Source organism: Hemitrygon akajei, unplaced genomic scaffold (assembly GCF_048418815.1).
Source record: "Hemitrygon akajei unplaced genomic scaffold, sHemAka1.3 Scf000035, whole genome shotgun sequence".
Classification (NCBI taxonomy): domain Eukaryota; kingdom Metazoa; phylum Chordata; class Chondrichthyes; order Myliobatiformes; family Dasyatidae; genus Hemitrygon; species Hemitrygon akajei.
In genome coordinates this window covers 6,367,616-6,386,909 of record NW_027331921.1, presented here as the reverse complement: position 1 = coordinate 6,386,909, position 19,294 = coordinate 6,367,616, and positions in this window count along the sequence as shown.

Sequence of the window (19,294 nt, the reverse complement as noted above, 5' to 3'; positions counted from 1 at the left end):
TTACACTGACATTTTTCCTAAATCAGGGCGGCCTCACCGACGTCTTGTCCCACAGCAACGTGACCTCCCGACTCCTGTACTCAGTGTGACTGGTGAAGACCAAAATGCCAAGTGTCCTGTCCACCCTATCGGATGTTTTTCACCGGAATCGCTATTTCAATTATTATCTGAAGCTTATAACCCCTGGAATTTGTTCTTTTGAAGCATCAGTACGGCGCAAAGATGTACAATTAATGTCAATTGCAAATATTAATAAACACCGTAGAAATGTCGAGTTAGTGCTGACGCGTTGAAAGATGTGATGGGGCAGGGGAAGAAGCTGTTCCTGAATCGCTGTGTGTGAGTGTTCTGTCTCCCGGAGTTGTCAAATACTCCTCCTATAATACCACGTCCAATCCCGTTATCATTCCCGTGAACCTTATCTAACGTCTCACAGCCCCTGTGAGATAAGCGATCGATACCTGCTCACAAAACTCCAAATTTGACCTCACCAGTGACGTATAAAACCAGAGAAGACGTCAATGCTTTTACGTCCCAGTCCTCTCGAAATGAATGCTTTTCATCGCATTTGCAGTTGAACTAAACAATATCTGAAACGTGAGTGTGTGAAGGGATGGGGAACAGGGAATTCACTCAGTGTCTGTACCAAAAAGGAGGTGATGGGACAGTGTCGAGTAAGAATCACGTGTTTGACCGCGGGGGTCTGCCATGGGACGGTGTAGAGGGAGCTTAACTCTGTGTCTAACCCCCAGAGTGTATGATGGGACAGTGTGGAGGGAGACTCAGTCAGTGTCTGACCCCGGGAGTGTGTGATGGGACGGTGGGAAAGGGAGATTCATTCAATGCTGACTCCGGAAATGCGTTATACGACTGTGAGTGGCAGCTTTACTCCTTTTCCGAAACGTTGGGACAGCGCGGAGGGAGCTTCAGTCCTTGTCTGATTCCGAACTAGTGTGATGTAATGTTGGTGAGGGAGCTTCACTCAGTCTTTGCCTCCGGGTGTGTATGATGGGATGGTATGGAGGAGTCTCGCTCAGGGTCTGACTGAACGTGTCAGAGACTCATATATATTTCCCCTTGGGACAGCCTCCAATCAGAGTTCGGGAGCGAGGAAATGTGTGCATTATAAACCAGTGCCTCGCGTTTGTTTGAACAACAACCAATCAGCAAGGCGGGTCCATCAGCAAGAGAAAATAAAGATAGAAACATAGGAACATAGAAAACCTACAGCACAATGCAGGCCCTTCGGCCCACAAGGCCCGACTTTTTAAAAAAATTACTAGGCTTAACTATAGCCCTCTATTTACTAAGCTCAATGCACCTATCCAAAAGTCTCTTAAAAGACCCTATCGTATTCGCCTCCACCAGCGTTGCTGGCAGCCCATTCCACGCACATACCACTCTCTGAGTAAAAGACTTACCCCTGACATCTTCTCTGTACCTACTCCCCAGAACTTTGAACCCGTGTACTCTTGTGGCAAACATTTCAGCGCCGGGAAAAAGCCTCTGACTATCCACACAATCAATGCCTCTCATCATCTTGTCGTTATACGATGACTCTCTGTCAGGTCATATTGGGAGGAAAATAGACCGAATGTTCAGTTCGCAGGAAACTGGGTGACGGTCCGGAGATTCAAAGGGGTTAAACATCCAGGTCTGGTACAGCGTTCGCCTGTGGCCAAGCGGCTCAATAACAGGTATACAAGTTAGTATGCCTCTGGGCGAGAGAGACAAGTTAAAATGGCCAAGTGGAGATATATTTCACAGGTCAGGACGATACATGAACATCCATGAATACAGCCAACGGTGACAGCGTTACTCCAGAAACAAGGTGCAAAACACATTGTCAGCATTCAAACAGGGAACAAAGCACAAATATTATGGATAAAATAGAAAAAAATACCAACGCAGCCTGAGGCCCTGGGTCAACTGATTACCACTGATATCTGAAGTTGACCACAACAGAGCCTGTCCTCTGCCGAGCGAACACTGGGGGGCAGCACAGACTCCTGCCTGGAGGCCACGCCAAACCGGCCTGCCGTGCGCAGCTCCTTCACTTCCTCTGCCAGCGACCGGCTCTCGAAGTTCAGACATCAGCTTGAGTTGAAATAATATCTCAGCGGGAATGTTTGCCACAAAAGATGGGTGGGTTGGGCATTAAACTAGAGATGCAGGTGGATGAAAACTGTAATGCCATCACAGATAGAAGAAAGCTTGTTGGAACAGATGTCGTTACGGCCTCAGTCGAAGTCAGGAAGCAAAAAGTTGAGCCTGTTGGGACTCACGTTCTGAGCTGCCTACGTTTCAATGCAGAAAGTATTGTCCGAAAGGCAGATGAGCTCAGGGCGGGGGTCAACGTCTGGAAGTATGAGATTGTAGCCAGTAGTGAGAGTTGGTTGCAGGAGAGACAGGACCGTTAGCTTAATATTCCGGTTTTCGGCTGTTTTAGTCGCGCTAATGAGCAAATAAGTAAAAGGTGAGGGGCAGCTTTACAGTCAGGGAAAATGTCACGGCGGTGCTTAGTCAGGACAGACTGGGCAACCCGTCCCGATGAGGTTTTTTGGGAAGAACTGAGGAATAAGAAAGGTATGAACTCGATCATGGGGCGATATTTTCAATTACCCGAGGATTCAGAGGAACAAATCTGTAGAGAAACATTAGGTTGTGAAATTGGGTAATTTTAACAGGTATTAACTGTGAGCCCCATTCGGTGAAAGGGCCAGTGGGGTAGTTTCTCAAATGTTTTCAAGAAATTTTCCTTAATCAGTAGGTAGATAATTCCAACCAGAGAGCACAATACTGGATATCCTCCTGCGGAATGGAACAAGGAAGGTGACCATTTTGCATCTCGTGATGATATTGCGATTAGATTCAAGGTGATTATGGAAAAGGGTATTTATGACATCGGGTATAGTTCTAAATTGAATGAAGGCTAACATTTTTGGCGGCAGGAATGATCTGGCAAGTGTGGATTCGGCCAGGCTGTTTTCTGGCAAAGATGTAGCTTGTAAGTTGGAGCCCAAGCGCTGTTTCATAAGAATACTGGGAGGTGTCGGATCACAACCAACAGTGCTGGAAATGGATCTCCTACGGTTGAGCACTGAGTGCTCAGCACGAACTCTTGAATTACACACTTTCCAGGAAGGAATGCGACAGACAATAATTGGCAGTCCGAGTTTTAAAGTGAAAGTGACAGCTACGCACACTCCAAATGAGGACACACCAGAGCCTTAAAATTAAATCCTTGCCCAGGAAATGAATGCGAACCTTTTATTTGCCTTCCTCACCACCGAGTCCTTGAACAATCCAGCCTGTTGGTGGCAAGGGTTTTCAGTGCCGTACCAGGTACACATTCGGAACCCGGTGACCTGCGAGGGTTCACCCACCTGAGGGATGATTCTTACATCGGCCTTCGAGACAGGGGTAACAGAAGATAAGGGGGCGAGCAGAGCCGAACCTGGTGCCCCTCTCGATCGTCTTTTTCAACAGCAAGGTGACTTCTCAACTCGAATACTTACTCAACTACAACCATCGTCTCCGTCACCTCATCCCTCTCTGACATCCGAACAGTTTTATGTTACCCCATCCATCGGCTAAAACATACCCCGTTCCCTGACTCCCACTTACTGTGCACCACTACCCATTTCAGTTGTTCCTACTTCTCCTACTATTCCTCTCCTCCGTCTCTGTCAATCCCTCCCTCTCCCCAAATCTCGTTTGGTCCCTGGACATATCCACTGAGATGCTGACACCCGGCAACACAGAAACCTAAAATCAGACCATGAGATATAGGAGCAGAATTAGGCCATCGAGTCTGCTACGCCATTTCATCATGTCTGATCCAGGTCCCCCTCAGCCCCAATCTCCTGCCTTTTCACCGTATTCCTTCATGGTCTGACTAATCAACAATCTGTCAATCTCTGACTTCAATATATCTAAAGTCAGACTCCACAGCCGCCTGTGTAACCTGTTCTACATATTTACCATACTGTGAGGAAATAAATTCCTCCTGTGATAGGATCTTATGTTTCATTCGTTATGGACTGTGCCTTTAAGGAGAAAGAGAGAGAGTGAGAGAGAGAGAGAGAGAGAGAGAGAGAGAGAGAGAGAGAGAGAGAGAGAGAGAGAGAGAGAGAGAGAGAGAGAGAGAGAGAGAGACGGAATACAGTGTTACGAAAAACAGCTGTCTTCTGCTGCTGCCCGAGTTGCTATGGAGAGAGAGGAGGAGTTACATGATGGGCAGCTGATGTTCAGCGTGTGTAAGGTCAACTGTGTTTCTCGCAGACAAACAGAGGAGACTCACAGAGGCTGGTGACGAAGGAGTCACAGGATGAACTCTTCGAGTGCACACGAGGGTGGGTTGAGGATCGATCAAGTGAGATTGATCAGAGGCCGTCACAGTGAGTGCAAGGGTGACGCTGTGCAAACTACCGGTGTGTTTAACCCTGGCCTAGGTTAGTAGATTTTCCTCTGAAGACTGTACCCTTAGGGGAGTCACATTTGACTAACTTGAAAAATTCAGAGGAGAACGGCAAGATCGACGACCCCTGTTTATTCAGATTACAAATACCTCTCTCTCAGCTCAGTTCTGTGGATTGAACTGAACTTTCTTACAGACCATCGTCAGACCGTAACTCTTGCCTGCCGAACTTGAATGAGTTTGTGAACTTTATTGTATTCGCCTATATCAGCATAACTCTGCTAACTTTCGATTTACCTGGTTTAAAATGCTATATTAAGTGGTTGCTAATTGAATAATGTTTGCTAACAGCAAAACCAGACTCCAGGTCTGTTCTATTGCTGCTGATGGTTTTATCACACACATTTACGTGTACCTGACACTCCCAATCTCCGTTCTGAAAGGACGGACCTCCATTCCGATGTGGGTCCGCTGGTATTGACTGTCCCGCCACGGGGAACCTTCTCTCCACATCTACGTTATCGATGCCTTTAAACATTCGATCATTTCCAACAACAACATCCGTCTCCCTCATTCTTCTGAGATCCAGCCATCAAAGGCATTACATGTTTGACTATTTTACCTTAACTCTGTGTAATGTTCAGTTCAATGGGCATCGCAAACCCGCTGACACCCCTACACGCCTCATACAGTGTCACAGGGCAAGAATAATCTCGAACAGTTCACAAAATGCCTGCCTCCAGCATAAAGTTACAAGAATACTGGTGAAAAGTTCAAGGTGCATTGGTTCTGAAATTATCTCTGAATGAAACAACCTTCAGATATCTAACAACTCCAAATCACTAAATCTGTTCGCATCCTCAGATTAGTGTGAGAGGACATTTTTGCCGAAACCTGTAAACATTCACATACTGGCCTGCATACTCCTCGCTCATCAATGAGCGTTTCAAATCAGTGTGCATCTGTGTATTGTCGGACACATCACTAAATCTGTTCGCATCCCCAGACTGGTGTGTGAGAGCATATTTGCCGAGACCGCCCTAAATCTGCGTAATCCTCCCATTTACAGATTAGATTACCCGAGAGGAGAAATAATTTCAAATAGTTCAGAATGTAGCAACTTCCAACTTAAAAATCACAGCAAAAGCAGAGTAGAAAACTGGAAGTACATTTATTAATAAAGTACCAATCAATTAAACAACCGTGAGATTTGTCAGGACCCCAAATCCAAAGACACTCCCAAATCCGGGAGCATCTAAGACCGTGTACATCACCAAACCTGCTGATACTCACGTATACACATTTGATTTTCCCAAAGGAAGGGTCACTTTAGAGTGACAGCATTCACCTTAAAGAAATCGCGAGGACATAGTGCAGCTATTATTAAAGAGACTATAACTTTGAGATTCACCACAACCCCAAATCGACCGACATTAACAAATTCATGAGCACCCATACGCGCCGACACGCACCTAAACCTGTCCTCATCCCCAATCGTCAGGCACCCGTGTGCACCCCAAATCCATACCGACGTCCTGTGCATCCATATTGGTTGATACATTCCTAATCTTGTGCGACCTCCCAATCAGAAACCGTATGTGGTTCCGAATCCACCCATCACTATGCACACGTACTCGCCGAAACTCTCCTAAAGAGACCAAATCTGTGTGTACCCGTCAAATCCGCTGATTTCACTAAATCCGTTCGCATCGCAAATCGGTTGCCACCCGATATGCCGAAGCAGCCCTAAATCTACGCAAACCCCAAATCGGTGCGCACCCCAAACCCTCAAACACCCGAGAGGCATAATGGATTATCCCAGACAAGCAACATTTCAATCAGTGCAGAGAATGACCGTCTCGAGGTTAGCAAGCCAGATGTGCGCCAAAATCCTTTTGCAGATCGGCGACACACCCAAATCAGCCTGTCAACCCAAATCCGTGTGCAGCCCCGTATTCAAGACTACACCCCTAACTGATCACTAAAATCCGTCCGCACCCCCACATCTGCGCACATCCTCAAATACGAGAGCACCCCACAGGCATATTAGATGACCCAGACGGATAATCATTGCAAACACAAAATGGCTGTCTGGCAAAAACCACCACGTATCCCAAAGTCACCAAATTGATATGCACTCACAAAAACGTGGAGACTCACTTATTCGCCAACTACCCTAAATTTGCGATCCCTGAAAAGGTGCGCACCCTTATACCGGAGCACCTCCCTAAAAGGTTGCAACCCTTTATCGTTCCTAAATCCAGGCACATCCATATGAACCAGAAGACCGTGTGAAACCCATATTTGACGACAAAAAAATAAAATTGCGCAATCGCAAGTTCAGTGCGCACCCTAAACCCGCGGACTCCGCCATTTTCCCGGAGCAACAATCAATAAAAAAACAGTTGAGAAAATGGCAGCCTCGACATTAATAATCCGCACGCAAATTTTGATCCGTCAACTCAACAAATCTATGTGTGTCCCATGATTGAAAATGCAACCCGAATCAGCGAGCATCGTCATGTGCATCGTCAAATTGGTGCGCATCACCATGCGCAGCCCAAACACGCTGAAACCTCCACATTCATTTGTGCGGCTCGTTGTACACAGGTTTTGTCATCTTGTGAATGTCTGTTCTTTTTTTCTTTTGAGATAATCTAATTAGCGGGTGTGTGTCCACGGTTTTGAAATTGTGGGGATGCATTTGCATTTGGAGATGCAAACGGATTTCTCACGTATTTGGGGTGCCTGCGGTTTGGAGGTGTGCCGAATCTCAAAGTTTTTCATTTCGATCACGTGAATAATGAATTTAATTTGAAATTTGACATGAAGTATTTTAAATGATACTTCCTCTGAGATAATCTAATGTGCAAGTGGCTTTATCCGCGGGTATGATAATCGCATGAATTTTAGGGTGCGCTCCTAGTTGATGTGGTGCCCATATTTGAGCTGTACATGGATTTGGGATTGTGTACATGTAAACACGGATTTGGGGTGAGATAAAGATCTGGGTATGTTGGCGGATCTGAAGTTACACATGAATTTTGGGCTGAGTGCGGATTTTAATGTCGAGGAATGAATTCTTGAAAGGATTCTAAACTGCGGTTTTGGGGTGCGCACTGAATTGGGTCGTGCAGATATCGAGCAGTGTTGGAGAATAAGTGGTGCACACTGCTATGGTGTGAACTTGGATTTGGGAATGCGCACGGATTTAAAATTGAATCCTCAAATATATGGGGTGAGGACAATCAAATATGATTTTTGGTGTGCGTAGATTTAGGGTTTGGCGGCAAATATGCTCAAGGATTTGGGGATACACGCCAATTTAGGGGTCTGTAGTCAATTACGGGGACGTAATTAGATGTTGTGATGTTCGTATATTCCGGGGGCTGTTTGTTTACCAATCAACAGTTGCAATCATATTTTCGGGTGGTGCGAATTTTAAATGTTGAAACAGCCACTTTCCGAAATGTTGGACATGAATTCTGCTTTGGAATTATCTATTATATATGCGGTGTGTCAGTGTGTTTGGAGTGCGCACTGATTTGGTGATATGCACATGTTTTGTGAATTCATGGCGGGCAGTTTTGATTTATCGATGCAGAGCCTCTGCTAAAGTAAATTCCGATAATCCGGAGCGCTGGGCAACTTTACAGTCTATTGGTCTAATTCTTAATCAATACTGTAACATATTTTAAATTTACATTTACAGGTACTGCGCTGCGCTTTTAGAAATTACTGCAATTTAAGAGAAGGCGAAAAAAGAGCCGTCGGTGAGATTTAAGGAAGAAACTTAGACATCACTCGAAATTTAGTCTCAAACATGGCCGTGCACACGTATTTGCGGATACACATAGATTTGGGTGTGTTGGCGGATCAAGATTTGCACACGTATGTGTTGAGTGCGGATTGTTAACGTCGAAGCTGCCATTTTCTCAACTGTTTCGAAAGTATCTTGCTCGGAAAACATCTCTTGGGCATGTGGGTCTGTCAGCGGGTTTAGGGTACGAGCTGCACTGGGTATTGGGTATTGCGTGTCAGCGAAAATGGGTTGCACAGGGTCTCGGGGTGCACGTGGATGCACACGGATTTTGGGGTTTGTTCTTGTTATGGGGATGCGCTCGTATTTGGGGATAGCATATTTGGGGTTTGTCGGCGAATATGGAGTCCCCGCGTTTCTGTGGGTGTATCTGGGAGTTCATAAGGATTTGGGTTGATCGGCGGATTTGGTGATGTGCTCACGACCTTTGGGATGCGTGGGGCTTTGAATGTCAAGGCAGCCATTTTGTGTTTGAAATGATTCTTCGTCTGGGTCGCCGAATGTGCGTCCTTTCTTGGGGAAGTGCGCAGATTTTGGGACTCACGCGCATTTTCGAGATACGTGCATACCTCTGCTGTGTATGAGGGTGCACATGAATTTGACCATCGTTGACCATGATGATAATATTGTTGTCTCTGGAGCCTTAACACTGACCAGTGTGATAATGTAACACCGTGTCCCGGTCATTCACAGGAATGCATTACTAAGACACCCATATTTTAACTTCCTCCCCTGTGCATATAATTCAACTGGAGATTTACCCAACTCCTTGAGTCGGCTGAATGCCATTAGCTGGATCAAAGGTATATACAGTCTTGTATGCTGTACATTACTGCCCCATATAACTGAATACCTAACAAAACGGTGGAGTGGGGTGGTTGATTAGTCCATCTGCTGGAGAAATCTCTCAGGCCAGGCAGCATCTATGGTAAAGTACACAATCGACGTTTCGGGCCGAAGCCCTTCAGCAGGACTGGAGGGGAAAAAAAGCAGAGGAGTAGATTTGAAAGATGATGTGAGGGGATAGAGAATCGCCAGACGACAGGTGAAACTTGGAGGTGGATGGATGAAGCAAAGTGCCAGGAAGTTGATTGCTGACAGAGACAGAGGGCTATGGAGGAGAGAAAATGGGGCGAGGGGAGCTGGACCATAGGAAGGCTATGGCCGGCAAGGAGATATTAAGTGAGAGGGACAAAGGGGTGGAAAATGGTGAAGGAGAGGTTTGAGAAAGCAATGTTCATGCCATCAGGTAAGAAGCTAACCAAAAGGATTATGAGCTGTTGCTCCTCGCACCTAAGTGTGGCCTTATCGTGACAGTGGAGGATCTCAGGAATGTAGATATCGGAATGGGAATGGGAAGTGGAATCAAAATGGGTGACCACTTGGAGATACCGCCTGTTCGGCGGATGGAGTGTAGATGCGCAGACCCCCAATCGGTTTGCAACCCTTTATCGGAGAAGAAACCCTTCAGTCTGCGCAACTTCCAATTAAGTTCGCATCTCTTTTAGCTTTTCTAATTTCTTGAAACCATGGTTCTCGCAAACGTGTATCCTTTCCTTTCAACCTAACAGGAACATAAAGATTCCGTACCCTAAAATGTCACCTTTAAATGACCTCCATTTCTCTATTGTATCCTTTCCAGAAAACAAATTGTTCCAATCCACTGCTTCTAAATCCTTTCGCATCTCCTCAAAGTTAGACTTTCTCCAATCAAAAATCCCTATCCTGGGTTCAGACCTGTCCTTCTGCATAATTATATTGAAACCAAAAATCCATGCAACAGCCTTGTAAATCTCCTCTGCACCCTTTCTGTGGTTTCCATGTCTTTCCTGTAGTGAAGGCGACCAGAATTGAACACAGTACTCCATGTGGGATTTGACCAGCGTCCTATATAGTTGCAACATTACCTCTCGGCTCTTAATTGTTTATAAATGATCTGGATGTTCTGGAAGAATTCAGATGGATGTAGATCAGTTACAGATATGGTTTGGAGATCGGGCAGATGGAGTTTAACTCGGACAAACATAAAATGTTGCACCGTGACAGACAACTTCATAAGTCAACTGAAAGAAATGACTCATTAGCAAAGCCAAGACCCTGAACGGTGTTGAGACATAGACACGTGGAAATCCTACAGCACAAAACAGGCCCTTCGAAGCACAATGCTCTGCTGAACATGTCTTTACTTTGAATGGTCAGAGGATCTTGGAGTCCATGTTCACAGCTCGCTGAAAGTGGTTGCACAGTTTGAGGGGATGGTTATGTCATTCGTGCCTTTATGATTCGGGGCATTGAGTACAAACATCAGGGATTATGTTGCAACTGTATTAAAACTACTAGTTCGGCTGAATCAGGCGCATCGTATACAGTTCTGGTCACCCCATTATCGGAAGGAAGTCGGGGTGTTGGGGAGCCTCCGGAGAGGTTTAACAGGACTCTGCCGGGATTCGATGCCATGTATTACAACGAGAGGTCGGACACCTGGGTTGCTTCCTCTGGAGCGGAGGAGGCTCAGGGGAGATCTGACTGATCTCTGGAATCCGTCAGACACCTGTCAGCCTTTCCCAAGTCTAGGAATTTGGTCTCTCGGCGATGACGGCTGAAAGTAGATGAGATTGAGATAGGGAGAGGGTGATCGTGGTGGAGGGAGAGAGCAGGGATGTTGGGTGGGAGGGAGTCTCAGTGAGGGTCACAGCTGAATTCACGCACACGCTGAATGGTCTTTCTACAGGTCCGCAGACAGAGCAGCCGAAAGATAAAATCAGAAATAAACCGTACCGGGAAGACCTGCATACTCTGCCTAGTTACGTCCGTCCTCATCGCGATCGCGGCTGGGCTCTCGATCTATGGTGAGTCGACCGGGCTCCGAGTGCAGTTAGACTGTAAACCAACAGAGTGCAATGAAACGTGAGCTTAAAACACCACAATGACACGCACTCGCCGCTCAGCGAGGCACTGACACACTATGCACCGTGACACCAAAACGCACCTCGCCGTGACACCGACACGCCCTCATGGTGAAACTGACACTACCGTCACATTGACAGGGACACAACTCCCACCATGACTCCATTATGCCCACACCGTGATGCCGACTCGCACCTGTCCGTGACGCTGAATTTCACCTCACCGTGACGCCGTGATTCCATCGCTGTGATAACAACATGGTGAAACGACATGTCCCAAATCGTAACACCGGAAGCCCCGTCACTGTGACACCGATACGCGCAAACACGTTGCACGGTCACGATCCGACCCGTGACACTGACACACACCTCACTGTGAAACCAACTCCCTGAAACTGACGGGCTCCGTATCGTGAAAACTGCATTCCATTCAACGTGACACCGACACCCGCCTCAATGAGACACTGACATTCCCCTCACCGTAACAAAAACACGACCCTCATAGTGGCTCTGACACAGCCTTCCTTGTGACTCTTACACAACTCTCATCGTGACACGGACCGTCAGCTCACCTTGACGCCGACAAGCACCTGACCGTGACACCGCCGATCCTCTACCCATGACACCGACACAGCCTGCTCTGTGACACCACAATGAAATGAGGGAGGATTTGGGAAGTGTAGACTGGGAACACAGACAATATAGTGGGACTGTTGAGAAACAGGGGTAGAGTTTCAAAGAGATTTTTCACAGTGCTCAACCAAAGTATATTCTAGTTAAGGGCAAGGACAATCAGTGAAGACAGGACAATCAACGTGACACGGTCTAGTCGATCACGGTGAAGTCGACAGCGCCTCAGTGTGACACCAACACACTACTCAACCTAACACTGACACGCCACTCACCTTGACAACTACACGTCACTTACTGTGACACCGACACACCATGAACCGTGACGCCCACACGCCACTCACTGTAACACCGACACACGACTTACTATCACTCTCAGTATCACAGATTCGTCACTCTCTGATCACCTGCGACCGAGACCACCAGGAACTTTGGGAACAATATCAGGAGATGAACAGGACCCAGCGGCAATGTCGACTTCAGGACAATGAGTTAAACTCAACCCCTGAATCCAGCATAGCCGAGAATTCCAGCCTGGCTCTCTCCCGGAGCACCTGTCTCAAGAATGTCTCCGCCCTCAACAAGACACTCTCAAACCTGGAAAGCAAATTATTCGACCTCGAAAATGAAAACACCGATCTGAAGCAAACAAAAACCGATCTCAGTCAAAATATCACTGACCTCGAAATTAAGTACAGGACCCTGACAGCAGAGAAGGGTCAAATCTGTCAACTGCTGACCATCAGAAAAGGTGAGTTAACACATCATCCTCAAACCCACCATCACCTGCTGCTCATCATATTGCAGAGAGATAAGAAGCTATAATCTGTGCCTGATCCAGGGTGTCTGTGATAGGACAGTGGGGAGGCAGATTCACTCTGTGTCTGACTACGGGAGTGTGTGATTGGCCGGTGCGGAGGGAGATTCACACTGTGTCTGACTCCGGGAGTATGTGATGGGACGGTCTGGAGGGAGATTCACACTGTTTCTGACTCAGGGAGTGTGTGATGAGACGGTGTGGAGGGAGATTCACACTGTGTCTGACTCCGGGAGTGTGTGATGGGACGGTGTGGAGGGAGATTCACTCTGTGTCTGACACCGGGTGCGTGAGATGGGAACGTATGAGGGGAGATTCACTCTGTGTCTGATCCCGGGAGTGTGATGGTACGGTGTGGAGGGAGATTCACTCTGTGTCTGATCCCGGGAGTGTGTGATGGGACGGTGTGGAGGGAGATTCACTCTGTGTCTGACCCCGGAGGTGTGTGATGGGACGGTGTGGAGGGAGATTCACTCCGTGTCTGTCTCCGGGAGTGTGTGATTCGACGACGTGGAGGGAGATTCACTCTGTGTCTGACTCCGGAAGTGTGTGATGGCGCGGTGTGGAGGGAGGTTCACTCTGTGTCTGACTCGGGAGTGTCTGCTCGGACGGTGTGGAGGGAGATTCACTCTGTCTGACGCCGGTAGTGTGTGATGGGACGGTGCGGAGGGAGATTCACTCTGTGTCTGATCCCGGGAGTGTGTGATGGGACTGTGTGGAGGGAGATACACACTGTTTCTGACTCAGGGAGTGTGTGATGAGACGGTGTGGAGGGAGATTCACACTGTGTCAGATCCCGGGAGTGTGTGATGAGACCGTATGAGGGGAGATTCACTCTGTGTCTGATCCCGGGAGTGTGATGGGACGGTGTGGTGGGAGATTCACTCGGTGTCTGACACCGGGAGTGTGTGATGGGACTGTGTGGAGGGAGATACACACTGTTTCTGACTCAGGGAGTGTGTGATGAGACGGTGTGGAGGGAGATTCACACTGTGTCTTACTCCGGGAGTGTGTGGAGGGAGATTCACTCTGTGTCTGATCCCGAGAGTGTGTGATGGGACTGTGTGGAGGGAGATACACACTGTTTCTGACTCAGGGAGTGTGTGATGAGACGGTGTGGAGGGAGATTCACACAGTGTCTTACTCCGGGAGTGTGTGATGGGACGGTGTGGAGGGAGATTCACTCTGTGTCTGACCCCGGGAGTGTGTGATGGGACGGTGTGGATGGAGACTCACTCTGTGTCTTACTCCGGGAGTGTGTGCTGGGACGGTGTGGAGGGTGATTCACTCTGTGTCTGATCCCGGGAGTGTGTGATGGGACGGTGTGGAGGGAGATTCACTCTGTGTCTGACTCCGGAAGTGTGTGATGGCGCGGTGTGAGGGAGGTTCACTCTGTGTCTGACCCCGGGAGTGTGTGATGGGATGGTGTGGAGGGAGATTCACTCTGTGTCTTACTCCGGGAGTGTGTGCTGGGACGGTGCGGAGGGAGATTCACTCTGTGTCTGATCCCGGGAGTGTGTGATGGGACGGTGCGGAGGGAGAATTACTCTGTGTCTGTCCCCGGGAGTGTGTGATGGGACGGTGTGGACGGAGATTCACTCTGTGTCTGACCCCGGGAGTGTGTGCTGGGACGGTGTGGAGGGAGATTCACTCTGTGTCTGATCCCGGGAATGTGTGAGGGGACGGTGTGGAGGGAGATTCACTCTGTGTCTGACCCCGGGGGGGGGGTGTGATGGGACGGTGTGGAGGGAGATTCACTCTGTGTCTGACCCCGGGAGTGTGTGATGGGACGGTTTGGAGGGAGATTCACTCTGTGTCTGACCCCGGGAGTGTGTGATGGGACGGTTTGGAGGGAGATTCACTCTGTGTCTGACCCCGGTAGTGTGTGATGGGACGGTGTGGAGGGAGATTCACTCTGTGTCTGACCCCGGGAGTGTGTGATGGGACGGTTTGGAGGGAGATTCACTCTGTGTCTGACCCCGGTAGTGTGTGATGGGACGGTGTGGAGGGAGATTCACTCTGTGTCTGACCCCGGGAGTGTGTGATGGGACGGTGTGGAGGGAGATTAACACTGTGTCTGACTCCGAGAGTGTGTGTGGGACGGTGTGGAGGGAGATTCACTCTGTGTCTGACCCCGGGAGTGTGTGATGGGACGGTGCGGAGTGATATCTCCTCTCCTAGTATCCTTGTGTTTCAACTCTGATGTGTGTGATGCGACGCGGTAGAGATAATAGTCTGAGACAGTTTGAGAGATTAAATGGCACATCGGGAGCTTCACTCTGAATTTGAAATCGTGGGGAGCACTTTCCACTCTGCGTCTCATTGCGGGAGTGTGTCATTGGTCAATGTGCTGGAGATTCATTTCCTTGTTCCTGATTTCCAGAGCAAGCGTGTTTCCAGGACTGGATCAGAAATGAAGACAGCTGTTATTTCATATCCACTTTGGAAACATCTTATGATGGAGCGAAAAGATAATGTTCAAACCTTGATGCAAGTTTGCTGGAAATAAATTTTAAAAAAAGAGCAGGTATGTGTCACACCGATGGAGGAGATATCGACAACAATCACAATCTCCCGGGGTTAGACAGAAGGTGAATCTCCCTCCGCACCGTCCGATCACACACTCCCGGGGTCAGACAGAAGGTGAATCTCCCTCCGCACCGTCCCATCACACACTCCCGAGGTCAGATAGAAGGTGAATCTCCCTCCGCACCGTCCCATCACACACTCCCGGGGTCAGACACAGAGTTAATCTCCCTCCGCACCGTCCCATCACACTTCCGTGGTCAGACACAAAGTGAATCTCCCTCCACACAGCACCATCACACACTCCCGGGGTCAGACACAGATGAAGCTCCCTCCACAGCGTCCCATCACACACTCCCGGGGTCAGACACAGAGTGAAGCACCCTCCACACCGTCCCATCACACACTCTCTCGGTCAGACACAGAGCGAAATCGCTCCACACAGTCCCAACACACACTCCCGAGGTCAGACACAGAGTGAATCTCTGACCACACCGTCCCATCACACACTGCCGGGAACAGACACAGAGTGAATCTCCCTCCATATGGTCCCATCGCACTCTCCGGGGGTCAGACACAGAGTGAATCTCCCTGCACACCGTCCCATCACACACTCCCGGGATCAGACACAGAGTGAAGTTCCCTCCACACCGTCCCATCACACATTCCCGGTTCAGGCATTGAGAGAGGCTCTTCTTGCCATTAATTAAACGCGTTAAATTTCGCAGGATGTAGTTTCCAACGCTCTCGGCGATCAAACCAGTACATACCGGATTGGAAAATGCGCAGACCGGTGACATTCTGTTTCTTACTGGATTGGGACTGGGTCATTACGATTAGGTTGGAGGCACACCGGAGCTCTGGGAAGTGAGTGGTCACGATCGTAGATTAGATCCTGATACAGGTGTGTGGGGTAGACTGTGGGGCAGAGGGATCAGTTTGGACACACACCGGGCTGTGGGAAGTGTGGGATCACGATCTTACATTAGATTCTGACACTGAGTTATTGGTGAGATTGTGGGGTAATGGCGTTAGTTTGGAGAACATTACGGGTCTGCGGTGAGAGAGTGGGTCAGCAGGAATTGTTTGGAGTCATACCTAGGCTGTGGGAAGTGAGGGGATCCCGATGGTTGATTAGATTCTGACAGAGGAATTTGGGGCAAGTGCGTTAATTTGGGGAGTGATACAGTCTGTGGGTATAAAGTGCGTCAGGGGGATTAGTTTGGAGACCGACACGGCCGACACAATGTGTGGTTCGTGCGATGCTGTGGGATTAGATTGGTGACTGTCTCGGGTGACGCTTGGAGCTGATTTGACCCTGTTGACATTGTTTTTGATAGGGAAGAGGCGTCTAGTGTTATTATCAAGTACTCCAGTGGAACTTCCGCCTGCGTTAACTGTGACTCGTCCGGCTGGAGGGACCACTGCAAACGTCAACACCCTTTCATCTGCGAGAAGTCTGCACATTGGGGCACGGATATTCCTGAAGAGATCCAGGATCTCTGTCAACAGTCCGTAGGGCAAACTTGAATGACATTACAATCCGTTTTCCTCCCGCGTCTCTCTCCTCCCCACTCTTATCCACCTCATCCTCACATTCTCCGCTTCAGCAACTCTGTCTCCCCAACCATTCTCCTCCTCAGCTCACATCCCATTCCCCCAACACTCTCCTACATTTCTCTTTCCCCACCAATCTCCTTCTTTCTCGCCATCTGTCCCACTCTTCTCTCCCACCCCGCACCATTCTCCACCCCTCTTTCTCTTTTATCTCTGTTTCCTCTCCACCCACTCTCACCTCACTCCTGCGTACTCTGGTTCACAGATTACCCTACCTGTGGTAAAATACTCTGCGCATTCACTCTACCTATACCCCTCGGGGTTTTATACACCTCTATAATTTCACCAGTGATCTCCAAAGAATAACCTCCTCACGCCAGCCGTCTCCACAACTCTGCCACTCGAATCCCGGCAACATCCTCGTAAATCTCCCTCTGCACTCTTTCCAGCTCATCTTTCCCACAGCAGGACGACCTGAACCGAACACAGTGCTCCAAGCGGGGGCTCACCGATGTCTGGTACAACTGCAATGTGAATCCGCCTCCCGCTTACGCACATGTGAGGCTTATTGACCGCCTTTAATCTCTCCCTTTTCCGATTTAAACTTCGAAATTTTAACTTTATGCTGTCGAATTTGTGTAACAATAGTTATAATTATGGCGACTTCGAAGAGCACCAGACGAAATCCCGACCCCTCCAACCGAAAATCTGAAAAAGCTGACGAGTTTTCGGAAGAACCCCTTTGGGTCAGGAGATTGGAATCTCTAATAACCTGTATATGCACTGAAATAACTCAACTAGAAGAGACATTTGAAGAAAGAAATGACTGTTTGAGCCTCGATCTTAAAGAAGTTAGTCGAATTGCGGCTGACCTTTCTTCTCGTTTGGAAAAGGCTCAACAACGAATCGTGGATTTGGAAGCTGGATTGCGGCGGAATAATATTCGAATCGTTGAATTAAAAGAGAAGTCAACATTTGCTGACACACGGGATTGTTTTGCTAAAATGTTTCAGTCTTTATTTCCGGAGGTTCGTTCGCAACCCGTGGAGCTTGAATCGGCTCACAGAACCGGTTCTTTCAAATCTGTGGATGAAGGTAAAAACTGGAATATTGTTGTGCGTTTTCTCCTTCTTAGAGACAAGGACCACAATGTTTAGCTTGAATGAAAACAAAGATCATTTCAATATCAAGGTGCAGAAATTCGTTTTTTTGTTCATGAATTTCCATGTGAAATTGTTCAGAAACGTGCAGCATTTGCTTCTTCTCTGAAATTAGCTTTTCAAAAAAAGCCCTTCCCAATATTACAATACCAAGCCAAATTAAGGCTTTTTGTTAAACATTCTGGAGCTCGTATTTTTGATGATCTAGCCGAAGCATTGTGTTTTATTAACTCTTTGTCTGACGAGTCCGACGGCGAAAGTGGTCTGAAGTTTGAATGATTTATAAAACTTTGACTGCCACGCGGTGTAAAGTGATGAAATTGGAAGATTTGATGGTGATAGAAAGTTTATACCTAAAAATGAATTCTTAGCTTCGAAAAAGACTGGTTTTGGATGGTTTTAACCTTCGAAGATATAGCGGGAGAACTGTTGAAAGACTGTAGATAATTCTGAACATTTTAGGTTTTTTTCTGCAGCATTTAATTGAACCAACTGTTTTTTTGCTGTTGTATATGTTTTTTTTAAAGTTTTTTTGTTGCTTGGATTTATTTACCTTTGAAAGAAAGACTGGACAATTTAAAGATGGCGATTGTTTTTCCGTTTGTGCCAATATTTCACTGTCGACGAGTCTGAAGTTTGAAGTTTGAATGACTTATAATGGCTTGAGTGCCTCATGGTGTAAAGACTGATAAGACTGGAAGATCTGGTGGTCACAGAAAGTATTTGCCTTAAAATTCATTTTCATTTTTGAAAAAGACTGGTTTGGATGGTTTTAACCAGAAAATATAGTGGGAAAACTCTTGATAGGCTGTAGTTAAGTTTGAACTTTCTAGAACTTTTTATCTTTCTGCAGCATTTAAATGAATTAATTGTTTTTTTTAATATCCTGTATTGAAGATCGTTTATTTAATTACTTGTTTTTTGTGTTTTAAAGACAGATTGGATAATTTAAAGTTGGCGATTGTTTTTCTTTTGTGCAAATACTTCAAGAATCATTTTGATTTATTTTTCTTCCCTTATCTAATATGACGACTGTAATGAGATTTATGTTCGGCAGAGGGAGACAGAGATTACTTTTTATCATTCAAGTAGGCGGAGCTATATCAGTATCTATGCTTTACTTGGGGCTTGCGTTGATAGACATCGACTTTTTTTCCCGGGCTTTGTCGTCTGGGTGAGTTTTTTTTTTCTTTTTTCACCACCGTTATGGAATCCCGGAGAATACGCTAATTATTGTTATTGTTGTTCATCGCCGCCATTTTCGACCACCTTATCCTGACGTGCGTCGAGAAACTCTTTTTCAATACAAAGTTTCATGATGATATCTAAACAGCTAAATGTTTTAACTCGGAATTTTCGCGGTTTATGATGCGTAAGAAAACATTTAAAGTTATAAATCGATTCCAGCCTGACAGAGACGCATGTCAGGTTATGTGATAATTTTTTTTTTTAATTTTC